The sequence below is a fragment of the Xiphias gladius genome, chromosome 23 (assembly GCF_016859285.1).
Source record: "Xiphias gladius isolate SHS-SW01 ecotype Sanya breed wild chromosome 23, ASM1685928v1, whole genome shotgun sequence".
Lineage (NCBI taxonomy): Eukaryota > Metazoa > Chordata > Actinopteri > Istiophoriformes > Xiphiidae > Xiphias > Xiphias gladius.
This window is the reverse complement of record NC_053422.1, coordinates 7,829,142-7,848,063: the sequence shown is the minus strand read 5'-3', so window position 1 is coordinate 7,848,063 and position 18,922 is coordinate 7,829,142.

The following is an 18,922-nucleotide window of genomic DNA, read 5'->3' as shown; positions in this document are numbered from 1 at the left end:
ATAACTGATTAGAAACAACTATGAGAGTGCTAAGGAATCTGCCAGTAATGCTGAGCAGCATTCACTGCAGGAAAGGAATATAAAAGTTGAGTTACCTGAGTGTCTCTTTTAAAATGTTCCTACGTTTTTAAAAAATGTCTAATAAAATGAGAGAGCTTCATGTGGCTCAGATGAAATTGAGCCTCCAGGAAGTGGGCATAGAGTGGAAGTCTCTGGAAATCCAATCACCAGACAAAGTGATTAACCACTATTTGAAGTTCCGAAGGCCAACATACTCACCACAGAGCAAAAACAGAGGTGATGATTGTGATCTGGGGATAAGAATCTAAGGCTGAAATACTAGGAACAGAAAAAAGCCATTGTAAAGGGAAATGTCCAAAATCCATTAATTAACAAATAATCCTGCTTTCTGTCGCTGCATATGTGTTAGCCAATTGCTATGCTCAAACAACTTTCATCTGGAGTGAGAGGTGATTCCCTGTTATCATTCCTAGCAGTTAGAAGGTATTTAGAGCATTGTACTTTCCATTGAAGGAAGCTCTCACTCACAACATGTCTTTAACTGCAGCTGTTGTGCATGCCAAGGAAATGGCTAAACCAAGAAAGGCAGCAGTTGGTGATTATAGTTTCACTAGGGATCTGAAAACATTATAGAGAACATCACAAAAGTTTTATGTTGGTTATCCATTTAATTTAAATCATGGATAATATTTAATTGGTTTGGTGTCTTTGCTTGTTATGCTTAATCATTCCCTATAGCACATGTTCTATGTTGTTTCATGTTTTCTATACAGTTCGATTGTCAGTGAGAAACTGTTGTAACACTAAGGTGTGCACAAAATTTGGGCCACCTATTTTTCATCCCCTAGCGTGAACCAAATACTGACGTTAAATGCTATTTTCAAACAAAAGCCGCACATTGGAAGCATGGTACACCTGTTCACTACGCTCATTAAAGCTTACTCTCCCTGTGAATATCTTCGTTAAAACTAATGGATATTATTTAGATTATTTTCTCATGCTGCTTGGTTTGCATATTCTTTGCATTCTTATGGTAATGTGCCTTTGGATGTTTTCCTTTCACAATACAGATTTATTTATGTACAGAGTTAATAACCAGGGGGCTATTTTCACATTCCTCTGTTGAATAATGTTGGTGTAAGGTTTCGCTTGTGTTTTATTGCTTAAATGTTTACACTAGTGACACATATACACTGCCTCTGATACATTTATATAACATGTGAGTAGACTATTTGGAAAGTTATTCTAAGTATTTATGATATCTCTCCCATTAGGATAGACTCCACATGCACTCAGCAGTTCTTTAATGTCAGGCCATTTCTACAGAAAAGGAAATGGTTATACATTAGCTAATTCATTTCTGCAAAATAACCACAAGAACTCAGCTCAGATGGCCAGTCACAGGGAGAAAAAAACAGGCACTCTCTCTACCAACTCCATTTTAAATATTGCCCTTTTATCGGCAAATTAAATTATCATCTTCCTGCTCATTTCTGTAAACAATGGAGGAAATATTTTGGCTAATTGGTTGTGTGGAATATTGCAGGTCTAGTAGTAGAAAGTCTTTTCTTGATTATACGAAGTTAAATTACCAACTGAACCAATATTTGTACATGTACTGTTTGTTCTGTAAGCCCGGCTCATTCCAAAAGTGGGAAGGCCCCGAAAATTGAACCATTTCATTGCCTGCCAAAAAATGTACTTATTTTATAACTGTGTTATTATTGTAAAAGATTATTCATACGTTATGTAGTTAATTAATACATTGTTAAAATTACAGTGAAGTCTTATCAACAAGCTGAAGATATATATTATATATATATATTTCCAGAAACACAAAAACTGCTTCAAAAGGTCAAAGCTAGCCAAATGTCAACACGTCCCAGAGCGACTGAGAGATCAAAGTTCTTGCCTTAGAGGGGCAGACAGTCTAATACAACCCACAAAGGATCTTTGGAGTAAGCCCCTGAAACACAAGGGTATCCACTCAGTGCGTCTACCTTTGAGACCACATATTGGAACTGACAGGAAGAACATCCTGTGCTCAGACCTCAGTCTTGGTACTTTCTGTGTGCATGCTCTCCTCATGTTAGGTTTCCTACTTAGATGCTCCAGTTTCCTCCAACAGTCTAATGGGGAAGTTAGACCAAAATTTGCTTCTCGTTCATTTCTATGTGATACGGGGCGAAACAAATTCCCTCCCATCACAAACTGATCAAATTGCCTCTATCGCTTCAAACAAAGTTCAATCTGATTGAACTTTCACAACCTAAATAGGTTTGAGGTAATTTAGACACAGTGTCACCACTGAAAGGTTTATCTACCATAACCACTGTCAAGTTGATTTTTAAACTGTAAAATGTTCTGCTTAGTATGTACCTTTCTTGGGCTTGGTCAAAATTGAACAAAAAACAAAACTGAGGGACCCATAACAATATTTATTGTTTAATTTATGTGTTTATGTAAAAAACAAATATATGAATAAAAAAATCGCTATCATCCGATACATTGTTATCAGATTTTTTAAACTCCCAAAATAATATCAGCATCAGCCCCAGAAATCCAGTATATGTTGGGCTATAATATAAACCGAAGGCTGCTGGGAAAGGCTAACGCTCCATGTAATCTGGAATAGGAGTCAAGCGAGTACCTACTGCCATCCTTATTACCTACTGTACCATTATCATTACACTAGGATCATTATCACTCTGTCTTGAGTGTGTTAGTAAACCCGGATGGAAGCTGAATCTTAATTTTCAAAGGAACGGTGACTATTAGTTATCAAACCCGTGGTATAAAACACAGTATATAGTACAGATGACAGCAGCAGAGAAGAGGAAACAGAAGCTCCAAAAATTACATGTGCACATTGCACACTCATATCAAGGTATCCTTAGTAACAATGTTGGGGTATCACTCCTTTGGTTTAAAACGGTATCTCTACTGGTTTAAACTGCTCCCACTTACTGTAATGATTTTCTGTCACACACATGTTATAAGAACAATATTCTGCCAGACTTTTTGAAAATTAATGTACACAATCCGGACTGCACACAAAAATTGAAAAATAGTTAATCAAGCTGTACAACCAAACCTAAACTTTCTCCTGAATTGTTTCTCTGTATTGTGCTCTTACCAACAACCAGTAGCAAAGTCACAGAATTCCTAATGTTAGAATTTTCTCTAAATTTATCAAGGTAACACTGGCCTAGATTAATATTTTAAATATGATAGAACATAAAGCTTGCACTCTATATCCAAGGCCAGGCCCTGTCTCCCAGGTGTACTTCTTCGTAGTAGGCATACAGTATAATCTTTTGTATCTTGTTCCTGTGCAGACAGCGACCTACTTAGAATCTAATGAAAGTACACCCCCCTCTCTCATCAAAGTAGTACACACAAGGTTGTCTGAGTTCAGTGTCAACAAGGAGCCATTTTGAACACTCTCCAAAAATGGAAAAGTTAACTTGTGAAACGCTACATTTAAGTGAAGTATACTGTAACAATCAATTAGTGGCTTTCCATCATGCTTGATCAAGAAAACAAGATGAAAACAAACCAAATCCTTTTGCACACTTATTTGTCTTCCCAATGCATGATGCAGATGGCAAATTTTAAAAACATTATTTGACTTGTCTGAACAGATGGCGAATCAATTCATCACCTCTGAACACTCAATGTACATTTCCCATTTCACAAGGGTTAAAAGATGATGGCACACATACATTCAGTAGGTGGTGAGTGCAGATCACACGATACACTGCATATTCAGCAGGCTGAAAGGTTGACTCCATTACAAAAGGTGTTTACTGAACTTAGTCAGACAGCAGTGACAAGGAGAGATATCCCTGCCAACGTTATAGTTCTCTAATTACATTCCCGATGATAGGAGCCAGCCTCATGCCTATCAACTGACAATCTGTGCCACATTTTCAATGATTATACAAATTGTTTTGTCAGTGGTTGATAGCAGGGTTTTTATGTCGAGAAGATGATGAACCAAAGTAATAAAAATTATATTCTAAAACAAAATAGTCACTATTCCAACTTCATAAACAATACTTCTGACAATACAAAACAATGCTTCTAATTCTCTTGAAATAATAAATCATCACACTAATCCCTATTTGACTTTTTCATACACATCCCAAAGATGGCAGTTGCTTATCTTAAACTTTAAAGTTTGGGGGAAAAAAAAAAAAAAAAAAATCACATCTCAGCTTTGTGTTTTTATGCAAGTGATCCGAAAAACCAAGACCCAATAGGAATATAGATAAGAGCCCTGTTGCTTGAGAAAAGAAGGTGGGATAACCTGAATGTAATAAATGTTGTTGGAGTTGATTTAAGCTAGTGAAGTCCAAATAGTGATCTGTCTTTACTCTCCCTAGACATATCATTTTTTAACACAGGTATAAATTTTGTGTTGATATCTCATATCAAACTAAACTCTGAAACTGGTCAATATTCTCAGTCTAGATGGCCCAGGTAGTACTCCCTCCTTACTCTGTATGCAAAGATCACTACACTTTTCAATTCGGTTAAAAACCAGTTACAGCCTGCTGTCAGCACAAGCTTGGTACAGCATGTAGCAGGCGGAGGTAGTGTAAGATTAAAAAAATAAAATAAAATAAAAAATTCAAGTGTGACTAAGGGCTCTTGTAGCAGGTGGAGTCGTTGTCCTGGGCACTGATCGATGATTGCAGAGTCACAGTGCAACAGTTTGCTGATTAGCTACACAATTGTAATCCCTCAAATATTGCCTGGAATGTAAATTAGACTAATGAAACCGAGACATACTCACTTGGGAACTGCACTCTCTCCTTAACCAGATCCAGTCATTACCTGTGATATGGCATCTGAGTTACTGAATAGGCATGGCACTACCTGTACTGGAGCATGGCTTCTGTCCACCGTTTGATGCCTATAGAGTGGAAACCTTTGATCTAATTTTAGTGTGCGCCTTTTTCTTCATACAAACAGTCATTGTCCATGGCACAGCCGGAGTGGTGGTACAGTGGCAATCGGATGTAGCATAAATTCTTGCTGAAGTAGTGAAGATTTTGCTCTGTAGGGAATGAAACGAAATCTAGAAAATTGATTTTTTTTTTCCCATGGTGAAAATCTTGGGCTATAAGCCCAGCCGTCTGGGTTCAGGAGGAACAAGCCCAGCAAGGTGTTCGAATGGGGTAGGAAAAATAAATCTATGCTTCTGGAGAAAAAAGTTTTGCTGACACCTGTTGCTTGGACCACAAAGCTACACTCAGCCTCTTCAGTGTATTCATTAATGACTTCAGACACCTTCTAGATTGCTTAGAATTTTCTGACTTCATTCCTAAAAGCAATGACAAGCATTTTGTCTTTTTATCCCCGATTTCTTTCACCATAGGAACAACACTGAACAATGCTTTCTGTGGTGCAGTAGATAAGCTCGCTATAAACTGTTTATGTCCTGCCTAGGCAGGTAAGTCCTTCCAAGTTGCACTCCAGTTCCTCCAGATCTGTTAAATGCTATGACCTGCTTTCAAATGCTCAAGTGCTCTGTAATTTGTCCCTTTTCTCATTCATATTGTATGAACAAAGCAGAAGCTAGCCCGATGTCATGCACACAACTATTTTCCCAGAATCCCTATAAGGAATAGATGCTGTATCACATCATTTTCTTTTCTCCTATTTCTCTTTCTCCCTCTCTCTCTCTGTTTAACAGTTCACTATTACCATCTATCTGCCGTTTTCATGTCTCATCAAAGATTTTTCTTCCCCTCACCAAGTTTAAATATTCACTTCATGTTCTTTCAACAATAACTTACAAACACTTGGAAATAATTGAGTCTCAGCGGGCTGACAAAAAAAGGAGCAGTGATCGTGCACAGTGGAAGTGATCAAATATGGCCTTGAGCCAACCGTCTTTGTAGATGGTCTTTGTATTGCCATTGATCCGGGGGTGGATACACCCGAGGAATACATTATTTATGCGTTTTTTTTTTTTTTTTGCCCGACAGTTGAAAGTAGTGAGTCACAAACAGTAATGGGATTAGATGGGTATCGCACCGGAAGAGAGGAAACCAGGGCCGCCAAGTATACGGGCAACCCTGAGGACCAAAGGCAGTGGCCACAAAACAGTTTAGTAGAAGGCTTTCATCTCTTAACAGAACAGTAATAGTCGAGATAATGTACTCCTAAACCTCATTGTACTCAAGGTGCCATGTCATCGTCACTGTGGGCACAGATAGTTCTTGTAGCAACCTCTCAAACCTCAATGAGTCAATCATATACCCCTGTGGTAAGCTGTTAGTCATTTCTTTTTCTTCCTGCAGGGCAAATAAGTTACTGTGTGATCATCAGTTGTGAAATCTGCCTCTGAATTTACCTCATGTGGAACGTTTACGTGGTCTTGTTTTCACCATGTATCCATAAAAATTGCAAAAGATAAAACAATAAATGTGGTGATTTCGTTTTAGCATTTTCAGTGTCTCAGGTCATTAAATTGCTAATTAGCTGAAAGAAGCTAAGCGTTTTCCCTCTCTTAAGTAATACAAACATGTTGAAAAGGCTTCCTGATGCAGTCATGTACAGTAATCCCATTATTATCTGTTGAATGCTTTTAGAATTATGCATTTTAACATGTTCATAGCATCTAAATTATTCACATTTCTGTGTGTGTGTGTGTGCGTGTGCGTGCGCGCGCGTATGTTTTTGCATATGTTTGCTGGGTTTGTTTAATGTCTTTAGAGTATGGAAAGCAGTTGAGATCATTATTCGTCTAATTTTCCCTGTCATTTGACGTTTTAATATAGTTTTATATAGCCGGCTGGTGTTAATAAGCGCCGCTGGAAATGGCAGTCAGTGTTTTTTGAATGCCGCTCAATTGCTTGCGCATTATGACCTGAAGAGGGCAATCAGCGTTTGTAAACGCGTTTGTTTTCCCTTGCCAAAGTTGATTCAGACACATCGGAATTTAAGTCACGCTTCAGCGACAGCCAAGTGCACCCGTTAACTCTGTCGGCAGCGCAAAATAAAGCGTCTACAAGACATATTCGCTCTGGATGCTGGTAGCTGCCAGCTACCGTCTTCAAGTAGATCCTATATGATGTTATTTACATTTACTCTACTGACAAAAAGGAACATTGGATATGAGACGAGTAGGAGTGTGAACTGATAACATTGTGTTAAAAAAATAGAAAATTTTTATTTCTTTCCATTACGTAGGAAATGGCCTTCACGTGCACAGGCACACAGTGCAACGTTCAAAAATGCTGATCAGAGATCGCCTTCTGCCGGTCATACTGTGCAGGTGCAGCATGCACCATTCTAAAAAGCCTACTCCCATTTGTAGCGGAGTTTAAGAATTCCAACTGGTAATTAAAACTACATTAAAACATCAAACGGCAGGGAAAATGAGACAAATTATGACCTCATTTGCTTTCCATATCGGGGTCAACGTATGACTTAAATAAGTTGAAAATCATCATAACCCCATCACTCTATGAAACGGTGTTATACACACTAATTATATAGTATAATAAAATATATTTTAAATACAAAAATCATATTTTGATTACTTTTCTTTGCAAATAATTTACATTTTTCAATATTCTACATATAAGATGAAGCAATGTCAATGAGAACATAGATGTGCTATATGTCCTAGCAGGTTTGCAGCAGGGACCATAGCTTCCTCTGCTGAAAATTAAATTATATTCCACTTCATACTGTTCATACGGTCAAGTAATGTTTTCACTCTCTCCCGTTTTACTGAAGACAGACAGTTTCAAACGCATAATGGCTGTTCAAGCACCACGAACTGCTAAGATACAAAAAGTGTGGGTCATATCCACACCAAAGAGCTTTTCAACAAACATTTCTCACGCTTTCTGATTAGCTAGTCTATCAGAGCCAAAACTCAATGTTAAACAGCCTTTTTTTTTTTTCCTTTTTCTTGGCAGGGGCAGCGTCTTTGTTGCTAAGCATCCATTTCTGCATTGTATTTGCAATGCAGATCACATAGATCACTTTCTGATCAAGTAGTAGGCCTATGTCCAATACTGTGATGTCTTTCTCCCTTTGTTTGTAGACGAAATCTGAGTTTGCTGTGTCTGTTCAACCAAGCCAGTTCCTCCTGTAATGACTCAAAACTATTGTTACTGCTGCCAGACAAATAACCAAATGATTTTCAAGAAACGTTATTGTATTTAACAGTAAATGTGAATGTTACATGAACTAATATAAATCCCTTTGGATTCTTAGTTCAACATTTTGTATCATGCAACAATACCTTTTCCTATGTTCAATAGGCTGTAACTATTCCTGAAACTCCTTGAGGCTAATCAAAGCACACTCACACAGACACAGACACAGGAAGAAAGGCACACATTTTTTAAGAATCAGTGCGATATAAGCCCCCTCCCTGTCTGTGTATCTGTATGGATGAGCTCCAGGCTGTGACCAGCAGACCCAGAGTTGGACAGCCTGGCATCCCCTGAGGTGGCCCTGTTTCCCTCCTATTCATTCTACCATCACAAGCAAAGCCCCAAGTGCTGGAGGATTTCACACTAATACATGCTCATTGATTTATAATTCACAGCGAGCATGCCGGCATCCAAGGCTAGGATTTAAACATGTTGACAATAGCAGTGGCTCTTGTATACTGGGAAGTAAAGGTCAGTGTTTAAATTTAGAGGTTTAATTCGTGGCTCATCCAACAGGAGTGGGCAGTACAGCGCCTGCAACATCAAATGTGGAGGGCAAGCTGAATTCGGACAACGTGTGTTAGGTATTTCTGAGGACATGTGCATTTAATCTCTCTCATGTGTTGGACACATGTTAAGGGTAACAGGAGAGAGCTAGATGCTGTAGGGCTGTCATCCACAATTTTATTCTAAAAGGCATGTGATGTCATTTATATCCCATAGCCTGCATGCCTGAACAAGAGATATATGGATTCATTTATGATCCAGCTAGCATGTGCCATTTAACGGAGCCCTTTATGCAGTGTGGCTTACAGTACTTTAAATACATTCGTACACTAATCAGCCACCACATTAAAACCAGTTACCATATATATCCTGTATATATGCACCATTCAGCCACCACATTAAAACAAGTAATTGGTTTTAATGTGGTGGCTGATCGGTATACATCAGCTATTTAAAATTAGTAAGTAGAATAGGTCCCCTAACAATGGAAGGCTTAGATATATAAACTTTGCAGTATAGTTTATCATTCAAATCTAGTATCTGCTTTACTTTACTGTTTACACCCAATGAAAATTTAAATAGATCTTCTATATTCTGTAAATACATATACAAATCTTGTGGCGACATACAGAATAGCTTTCATAATGTCAAGAAGAAACAAATATCAGAGGGAAGGGAGGCCTTCGATTCAATGAATCACTGTAAACAAAGCCAAGAGTAGGCAGGCAGTATTTTCACAGAAAATGTCATACTGTAATGACAGATTACAAATTTAAGTGAGAATAAACAGTCTGTTTGGCTTTCATTGAAAAGTTTGTTGGATGGTTGCTGAGACTAAGTTCTTTAAAAAAAAATTGAAAAATTCATACAGTAATTCTTGTAGCAACTAAGAGTATATTCAAAATCACATAATAAAACAGCTTATTAATACCTGAAAAATTGTCAATCTGAAAGGGCAAAAACTTTAATAACATGTAGTTAAAAATTCTTGGTAATGTAATTAAGTATTTAACCAGAAATTACTACTTAATAAGGTTTTGCACTGACATATTTTCAGTGATGGGATAGTAAGAATATTGAATAATCTAAAGCAAGTCAGCAACTAATCACATTATTATGACATTATAAGATTCTCACAATTCCTGGAATTTAATTAGTTTTACACTGTCAATCCCTACAAAACCTCTTTTCCTTCCCTCTACCCAATAGCTATGCATAAACCAGCAAACACCGTCTCGTACGCACACAATAGCCCATATTTGCTCCAGACAAGCAGCTGAATCATCAGACAACATCTCTTTGTAACCAAAGGGAAGGCGAACGGGAGTGAGACTGCGGCAGGCAGATGATTATGTGCTGCCCTCAGAACCTCCCTCACCTCCCTGAAAGACTCCGAAATGTCTAGAGCTTCCATTTGATGGTCAAACCGTTGGTAACACACCGAGCAGGCTCGGAAGAGGAAAGGAGAGTTGGAGCGATAGAGAGAGAGGAAGAGAAGCTGGCAGAGGAGAAGTAGTTCTTATCTATTCAGTATGTTCCCCAGCCCAGGAGCAAAGGCATGACAAAGGTTCTAATGACTCTCAACCGACCGACAGCTATCTGAGAGCATATGAAAATAAGGGAGAAGCATGCAATGAATTAAAAGGGCAACAGTGAATCACAACCCCTCCTCCCAATGTATTGGCATTTTACGCAACAGCCTGAAGTAGAGCACAAGATGACTGCAGTATATGGGAGTTCAGGAAAACAATGCTGTTATGAAACTGGGTTGGTTGCACTTACTGGATAGCAGCCAACTGTCACTATCTTAATAGAACAGCGCAGGTATGAGCTTCTTGTGCCTGTACAGAAATTAATCTCATGTCATCTTGCCTGTCTTCTTTAACATCAATAGTCTAGATTAACATTTAGGCACTGAAACCCAATAAAAGGCAGGGGCACCAATTACTGTATATAAATTATTAAGTACTGTTAAAACTGTTAGACCCATTATCTCCTCTCTGGAATTTCCTATATCCCACTCTATTCTTTCATCTCTCGTTTCACTCTTTAACTTTGCTTTCAGGATAAAATATATTGCTTTCTACAAGGAACCTTTTTCCCACCAGGAGATGAAAACTCTTCCACAAGACCCAGCACAACATTCTGTGACCCTACAACACCTGGGGAGATAAGCCACTTCATTCTCACAAAACAACAAGTCTTCTGCTCTTTGTGGGATTTTAAGGTGTGTGTAGGCATTCTTGCTCTTTGCCACAGACTCCTTAAAGCATAAGCAACTAACAAACATCCGAGCTGTACTTTGGTCTTATACCAGCTGTAAGCCCAAAGGAGGCCGGGATCAGTGATGTGCACTAACAAGTGTAGTCGCAGTGTCCTGATGAGAGCCCTTCATAGTCTGGCAGAAGCTGGGTTATAGGAGCATTTCCAGTGTAAGAGACACAGGTGATGTCGGAGACCAGCGTGGCAGCTCACAGCTCAAGGACACATTTTGAACTGGTGTCTGTCTAATACTATTTTAAAAATCATTTTTTTTGCTAAAAGCAACAAATGAGTGAATTTTGGTCTTGTCAAATCCATGCTCATATTTATGCTTTAATATGAAACTTGGATTAACAGAATTTTACACAGTTTTACAAAAGTATACATGCTTAATGAATAATTTTTCTTGCCTTGATATTCAGCCTTTGATCTGCTCTGCTAATACCCATTATTTAACATAACTATAGATCAAGCTTAACAAAACAATGCACATGACAAAGAAATGAATATGTAAGTAGCTCCTCACCTTGATACAAGAGACACAGCTTTACTGTTACCATCTAGAGAGCAAGCGATCAATACTCCAAATACCCTACTTCACAGCTGAACACTAAGGTTGCAGGGAAAGGATAAAGGTGGCAAAGTTGCTGTAAGGACATCCTAAAGTGGCTGACGGAGGCAAAACCCAAAATGGATGGCTCCAACATTGGCCTTGCTTAAAAAAAAAGAAAAAGAAAAAAAAGTATCAATCTTTCCTTGCTATTAGGATATTGGCAGGTTATTCTACTGAGTGCATATTTAATGAGCCTTAATTAGTTTGTGTATGTAGCAAAACAGGACTGGTCAGTAATGGCAAATAAGCGGTTTAGCTGTTTAGTTGAATGTTTGTGGCTCAAATACTGGGCAGACTAATGTTTTAAAAGGGCATTGTAAGACATCATGGATGTTAAGGTATGTCACATACAGTATGTACTTCAGTGCAATGCTTTGTTTATATGAGCCTGCAGATAAACTGGATGTCAGCATATTTATAGTACATATGCTGGCGGTAATAAGATATGGAGGCAAAATCTAGAACTGGTATAACAATATGCCCTATCACAATATGAGATTTGTTTTCCTGATACCCCCTTTTTTTAAGTAAATACCTTCTTTTGCAATTTTACCTCCATGTAATTTTACTTCTCACATCTTTTTCTAGTTAAATTTCTCAAGTTTGATGCTTTTGGGTTTTTTCATGTGGCATTCGGTGACTCCGTTAACTCTCTCTCAAATTCTTTCTTGATACAGAATTTAAGAACTATAACAGACAGGAAAGCACACTGCCCACGAATCATGATGTCTTTTTTGTCCTTTTTATGTCCTTTGTTTTTCTCGGGGTGTTTTTGTCCACATTCATAAAGAATAATCTTAAGGGGAAAACCACAAAATATAAGATCTAACACGATTTTATTCTAATTTATACCAGCCTAGCAGCTGAGCTTGCAGTACAAATAAAATTCTCCAATGTCTCCCAGAAATAAAATACTCAAGGAAGAAGCATGCCAGTTAGCAGGCTGCATGCTTGTACTCCATACTATGCAATTGCTAGGTTTTACGGGAAAACTTGTGTAAAAAGATATATTAAGTGAAGCACAGGTTCAGATCAAGGTTATAATATAAAGTATCTTCATCTAAGCTGTGAACACTGCCCAAGGACATGTAATCTTTGTTTTTTTCAGGAGAATAACCAAAAAGTGTTTTTTCTCTTTTGCTCCTGTTCTGTCTAAACTGCCACATGGTGGAACATGGTCTGCACCTTATTCTTAGTCGGCTGCGTCAACCCTGACCCTTACTAATGCTCCTTGTCGACACACATCGAAAGGGACTTTTGATGATACGACACTTATTGCCCTCGGCAGCTTGCCCAGGAAGGTCACACGTCAAAGTGACACAGACAGCAAGGTCACTGTCAATGGAGGCTGTTCGTAGATCAGTCCTCATGCCCCAGACAGCCTCTTCCTGGATACTGTATCCCAAAAGGGCTACACTGCCACCAGCAGTCACTTAGCACATCACATCTACAACAGACACCAGACAGAAATCCTTTGTGTTCCTGTTCCTTATTTCTTTTGCCAAGCATTTCTCTTTTGTACATAAAAGAAACTGTGGCTATACTTCTTACGCTCTATTTCTGTCCAAGTTACTTTTAGTGACTCTGTAAGCGAACTACCTAAAATATAAATCAAAAAACAAAAACAAAACCGCAAAACAGCAAAACACTCATATGCCCTCAAAAATTCAGTGAAGTAAATTGCTCAGTACACTTGGCCAATGCTTTTGTTCGTGTCACTTTCTAAGATTATTGTATGTGCGGTAGTTGCCCTGTTTACCCAGAGGTCTTCCCCCAAACCCTGCCATTTTTTGTAAACTAATTAATGACATTCATTTAAAATAGTCTTTTTATTAGATGAAGCATACAGAATTCTTTCCCCTTCCTTTTAGCCGCAGTCAACCATGATGAATAAGTATACTCCATAAATGACCCAGCTGTTTGAGCATATTGTGTTTCGCCTCATCAGGGATTCAAAGGGGCTGACAACAGATCAGTCGCATCCGTTCACTGCCTGGTTTCCAGTTGACCAGACCTCAATTTAAATTATGGTCTTGTGTTTGTCTCAGCCAGCTGGTGGTGTATATGCTGCAGATATGTGGCTCGTGAAAGCTAGCATGAGTGTGTTAATGTGTTTCTAAGAGATAGCAACAATCAAAGAGATACAGTATTAGCCTGTAATGTCAACATATGTGGTGAACCCACATACAGTAGCTGTGTGATATAAATGTGAGGAAGGCACCCCAACCACAGATATTTCTCAGACACTACAGCAAAATGAAAAAAAAGAATCCATGAATGTATTGGATACCTAATAAATTAAGTTTGATTCAAATTCATAAATTATATTAACAAACACAGCAAAAGCCTTGTTTAATTTATGTATATGAGACTCTTTCATTGACCAAGTTTGAATCTTATATTTAGAAAGTACATATTCCCAACAGAATCCAAAGGTCATAGATGAAAAAAAAAACTTAAATTTGAAACCCAGTATTTCAGTCAGCGATTATTGATTCTTCTTCCATGTCCTTAATGGACAGGCTAAAAATATACTGCTCTGCTTCTGGGTACAGGCCTTGTTTTTGACAGAGCTCTCTATACATCTGTCCTGTTAACAAAAAAATAAGCATTCGACCACTATAATGAAGGAATGCAGTAAAACTATTTTTTGTGATCTACAAATGTTACGTATTGTTTACTTTAAAAAGTTTGAATGTTTTTTTAAACAATCATTTACAAACAGATCCTGAAAAATCTTTATATGGCTGTGCAAAGATCACCTGCATTGCAGCTGATCTTTGGAACACTGGAACAAATTCAATTTTTTTTTCAGTCTCAGCTTAATTTTTTACAACTTTAAATGCATATCAAGTATCAAATATATTTGATTTATGCCATTTTGTGTGCAGATATGTCAGTTGTTTTTTTTCTTGTATTAGATAGCCAAAACATAGTAAGTAATCTAGAAAAAAACATTTGACACACTCAAATTTAAGAAAAGATAAACCTCTACTTCAAGGAGAGGGAAGTTTGGACCTCCCCCATTTCATCTTTCTGAAAAATTATATTGAAATGATCTGTTCTGTCTCATTTGTTTCAATAGCATTGATAATTTGATGTTGAAAGCCATATATACAAGATATCTTAATCTAGTTTGCATTCACCATTACAACAAACGATGCAATGGATATTCCATAACAGATACCCCGCCTACACTTTCTTTTCTTTCTTATGCTGTGATTTTGTAACAGAACACCACTTCCTTAAAGCTAACCACATGATGAGGTATGACATCTTTAGAAAAGCTAGATTAGTCAGTGATGTTCATGATATTCATGATATATATGATATTAATGAAGACTTAGTCAACAAAGTGAGGTCTCATGGTACTACCGGCAATTTAAAAGACAAATATTAAAATATTAGGACTTTGCAACTTCTATAATTGACTGATATTTTGCTGATACCAAATCAAAACAAAACACATGATTGCAAATGATTTATTATACTTGGAAGCAGGTGTGTCAGATTTCAGCTGCCCACTGGCGTGTATGCATACTGATTCAAACTCTGTTTCTGTGAGTAATAAATCAAAAACCCTGCATTTTGCCATCAGAGTTGCCTCCTCTGATTTCTGCCCCCTGTGAACATGCCGTCAACAGCACTGAATAATCACAAGGTAGAAGAGGGCTCCTTCCCTCTGTTCTGTCCATCCTGTGATTCAGTGGATGCATAATATCCCTGAAAATGGAGGGCCTTGTCTTTGACTCCTCTGCTAACATCGGAAATGGGAGAAAATCTGACTGCATACTGTATATCCCCTTTTACAGAGAAAGAAGGGGATTATACATACAGAGACAGGCACTCTTACCTGCGCACGCACACACACACACACACACACACACACACACACACACACACACACACACACAGTATGTATGCAGTGCAGTACACCCTGTTTGCTTACACACACAGACACACACAGTCTCGCACCAATGCACATATGCAACACCTGAACGAAAATCATTGGCCAAATCCAAAAGTCTGAAAAAGGCAGACATAGCATTGCTAATTCGGAGTTAAAAGGAAACACAAGGAAGAGCAAAGTCGGTTTTAGTACTTTCCTTTAACCATGCTACTCCATATCAGAGGCAATGCATCAGTCCTACCGTGGTTAACACTCAATAAAACACCAAATGGGATGAAGTACAAATACACACCCACGCAGATACCAGATACACTCAGAAACTCCCTTTCACTCTTAAATGATCTCTTACACATGTATGTGCACGCAAGTACACATATTTGGCATATAAATACGGTAGATGTTGCTCATTAGATTAAATGAATAGAGCAAGCAGAGCAGATAAGAGGTTTGCATCTCTTTCAAGAGGAAGCAAACACAACGACGTCTCCTGAATGCTAAATGTGATTTCAATGAAACATTTGTGCACAGCATCTTCTTGCAATCAAGCCATATATGCAGCGGAACAATTGGCCATTTGAGCCACATTAGCCAGTCAACACCAGATACACAGGAGCTGTCATCAACTTCCCATCAGGCTCCACTTCCCCCCAGTGGATGTTTTGCAGAGGAGAGACACTTCTTTTGAAATTTTTATATCCAGAGTCAAAGGCATTTAATGGTCACTGTTTTGCATGTTACATGAGGAGGTGGCATTATTATATTCTGCCCAGGCCAATAGTGGGCTTTGACAGCTTAGACAGGTTATTTATTATTCAATTATTTTAAATATTTCAGGGGACCAACAGGATGTTCATGCAATCATAAATATTTCAACCATTGCCTTAGAAAAAGAGGTAGTCTTGCACTGGCACTGATCAAGAGGGCAGCAGATTACCTCTTCCCAAAAAAGAACACAATTGTGTACCTTTATCCTTCTGTCTGTTAGTATGTACACTGTCTCCTAAAAATTTCCATTTGAAAAGGACCTTGGCCAGCGAGAGAAATAAAGAAATTACTGTATCATCAATTTCCGATTGGAGAGAGAGAGAGCAGGCAAAACAGGGAGATAAATAGACGTGGAAAGAGATGCATTGCTGGACCAGGATTGTACCGGCAAACTTACATTTACATAGAAACTGAAGGTGAAGGTATAACGTAGGGCATCTCAGATAGTGTTATAGTGGACACAATCGGTTCTCTGTGAGCAGAAATAAAAGGGAGAGAGCAGTCTTTAAAATGCAGAGAGGCACTCACCATTATGAATAAAATGTGGCTACTGTACAAAAGTAATTCCCTGCACTCCCAGATACTAGCTGTTGCAAAGACGAGGACACACAGCCACCGCAATTATGCCCCTTCCACTAGGACCCTCCCCTGGTGATAACTGCTATGTAGCAAAGATGCAAAGAGATGAATTGCTTTGCAGACAGGCATCTCCCCTCTGAGCAAACATACATGTACAAGTATGCAGATACACATAGATACATTCTTCCTTTCAGAGGGAAGTAGCTTTCCAAAAGCCATAAAAAGACAATCCTGTTTTCTGGAAGCCCTGGGAAATGTTATTGTATTATTGAGACATTTATCCCAACTTTGCACTTACTGTAAAACTGGCTGAATACAGTCTAGGATAAGAGTCACAAACCGTTTCCATCTTCTCTTCTTTCTTTCCCCTTCACTGTATCTTTTGTGCTGAGCTTTTTCGGCTCCCTAATCTGCCCTTTTCTAAAAACCTGGAGGTGGCTATTAATGTACAAGAACCCGTGGATGTGTCCTTACCTTTAAATACCATCCAGAACTCTATAGTCCACAAAATAAGCTGTCAGAAGCTCAGTGCTGCTCCACAACAAAGAAAAAGGGCAAAAAATCCTCCAAGTCTTTCAGAATCAGAACCCAATTCAAAGCCTTTTTTTCATTAGAACTTACTTTTTGTGAGCAGGATGTCCTTCATTGATTCTGTAGATAATCTGTTCCCCTTTACTTCCCTGGTTCAGGAGAACTTGTTTAGGGTTACTTCCCCGGATATTCCACCTTGGCACAGTGAAATAATGTTATGTATTTTACTGAAAAATGCGTGTGTGACAGAGACGGAGCGAGAGAGAGAAAGAGGCACTGTAGGATCTCTTCTGGTGTGCACTACCAGCTCCACTGCAAGTGAATCCAGCCAGTCTTCGCAGCTCTCCTCCTGCCTTCAGGAATGAAATTCAGCATCCCTCCCCACAACAAGGGGGAGGTTTCCCCCCAGATGGAAACTTTCAGGCGCCTCTGCGAAAGATATCTGAGGTGATAGTGGATGCCAGTAAGCCCTGATTTTGTGTAATTTTCCTTGATATCGTCCCTCTTCAATGGGTTGTTTCTCCTTTTCCTTCTCCAATTTGCCTGTTATGTAGCTCTCTCTTCTCCGGAACAGGGTCTCACAGAATGGATGCTGAGAAAGCAGCGGAATGAGGCGAGCCGCTTGTTCTCCCACTCCGCTTCTCTCTCTCCCTCTCTCTCGCCTTCACCCTCCCTCGTACATGCTTCCTCCTGCACCTCCCCACCCTTTCGTTTTCTCTCTCCTCCTCTCCTTCCCTCTCAGCACACACAGAGATATATGCAGTTCTCTAGCTCAAGCTTTTTCACAATTACTGCTGTGCCATTTCCAGCCATGTCAGACAGAAAGGTTCACCGCCCATTCTCCTTAGAGAAACAAATAATGCTTGATAAATATGTAAAATTAAATAGATATGAAGAGAGGGAGCGGCAGAATGGAAATAGCACTGAGCCAAGAGGCAATCTAATCTACTTTCTTCATCCTCGTTACCTGATTAGTAAATATACCCTAAAGTTTACATTGTTTTGCATCTCCCTTTTGTCATAACTTTTTGGTCTGGGAAGTCAGTTCAGTAGTTGACGCTGGCTAACTGTCAAGAGTGACTGAAGAGGAAGACGAAAATAGCCGGCAAGAGAGCAGCACGCTGCATGAAAACAAGGACAAAACGTGCAGTAGCAGCCGTATAATTATATAATTAGCCACCAAAAACCAGTTGCCAGAATTTCTGTTATCATCATGTGTACATGCACAGTGATTACTAGCCCAAAGGTATAGGATAATAACAAACAATGTGAAGAACAATTAGAAACAAAATAAAATTCTGAAACGTTTCCCATGTATACAGTATCTCACCTCCCCACATGTATTTTTCTGAGAAACCATTTATGGCGTACTCAGGTTTGTCATGTACTAAGAGCTGCATGACAACAATACATGCTGTTTTCACACACCTACTGTGAATAACTAATAATGCTAAAGCCGAGCAATTATTTTGCTAAACCTGGGCTTCACTGTCCAAGTAAGGTTGCTTTTTTCCTGTTCACTGCTACAGTATGTGTAACCCCCTCACA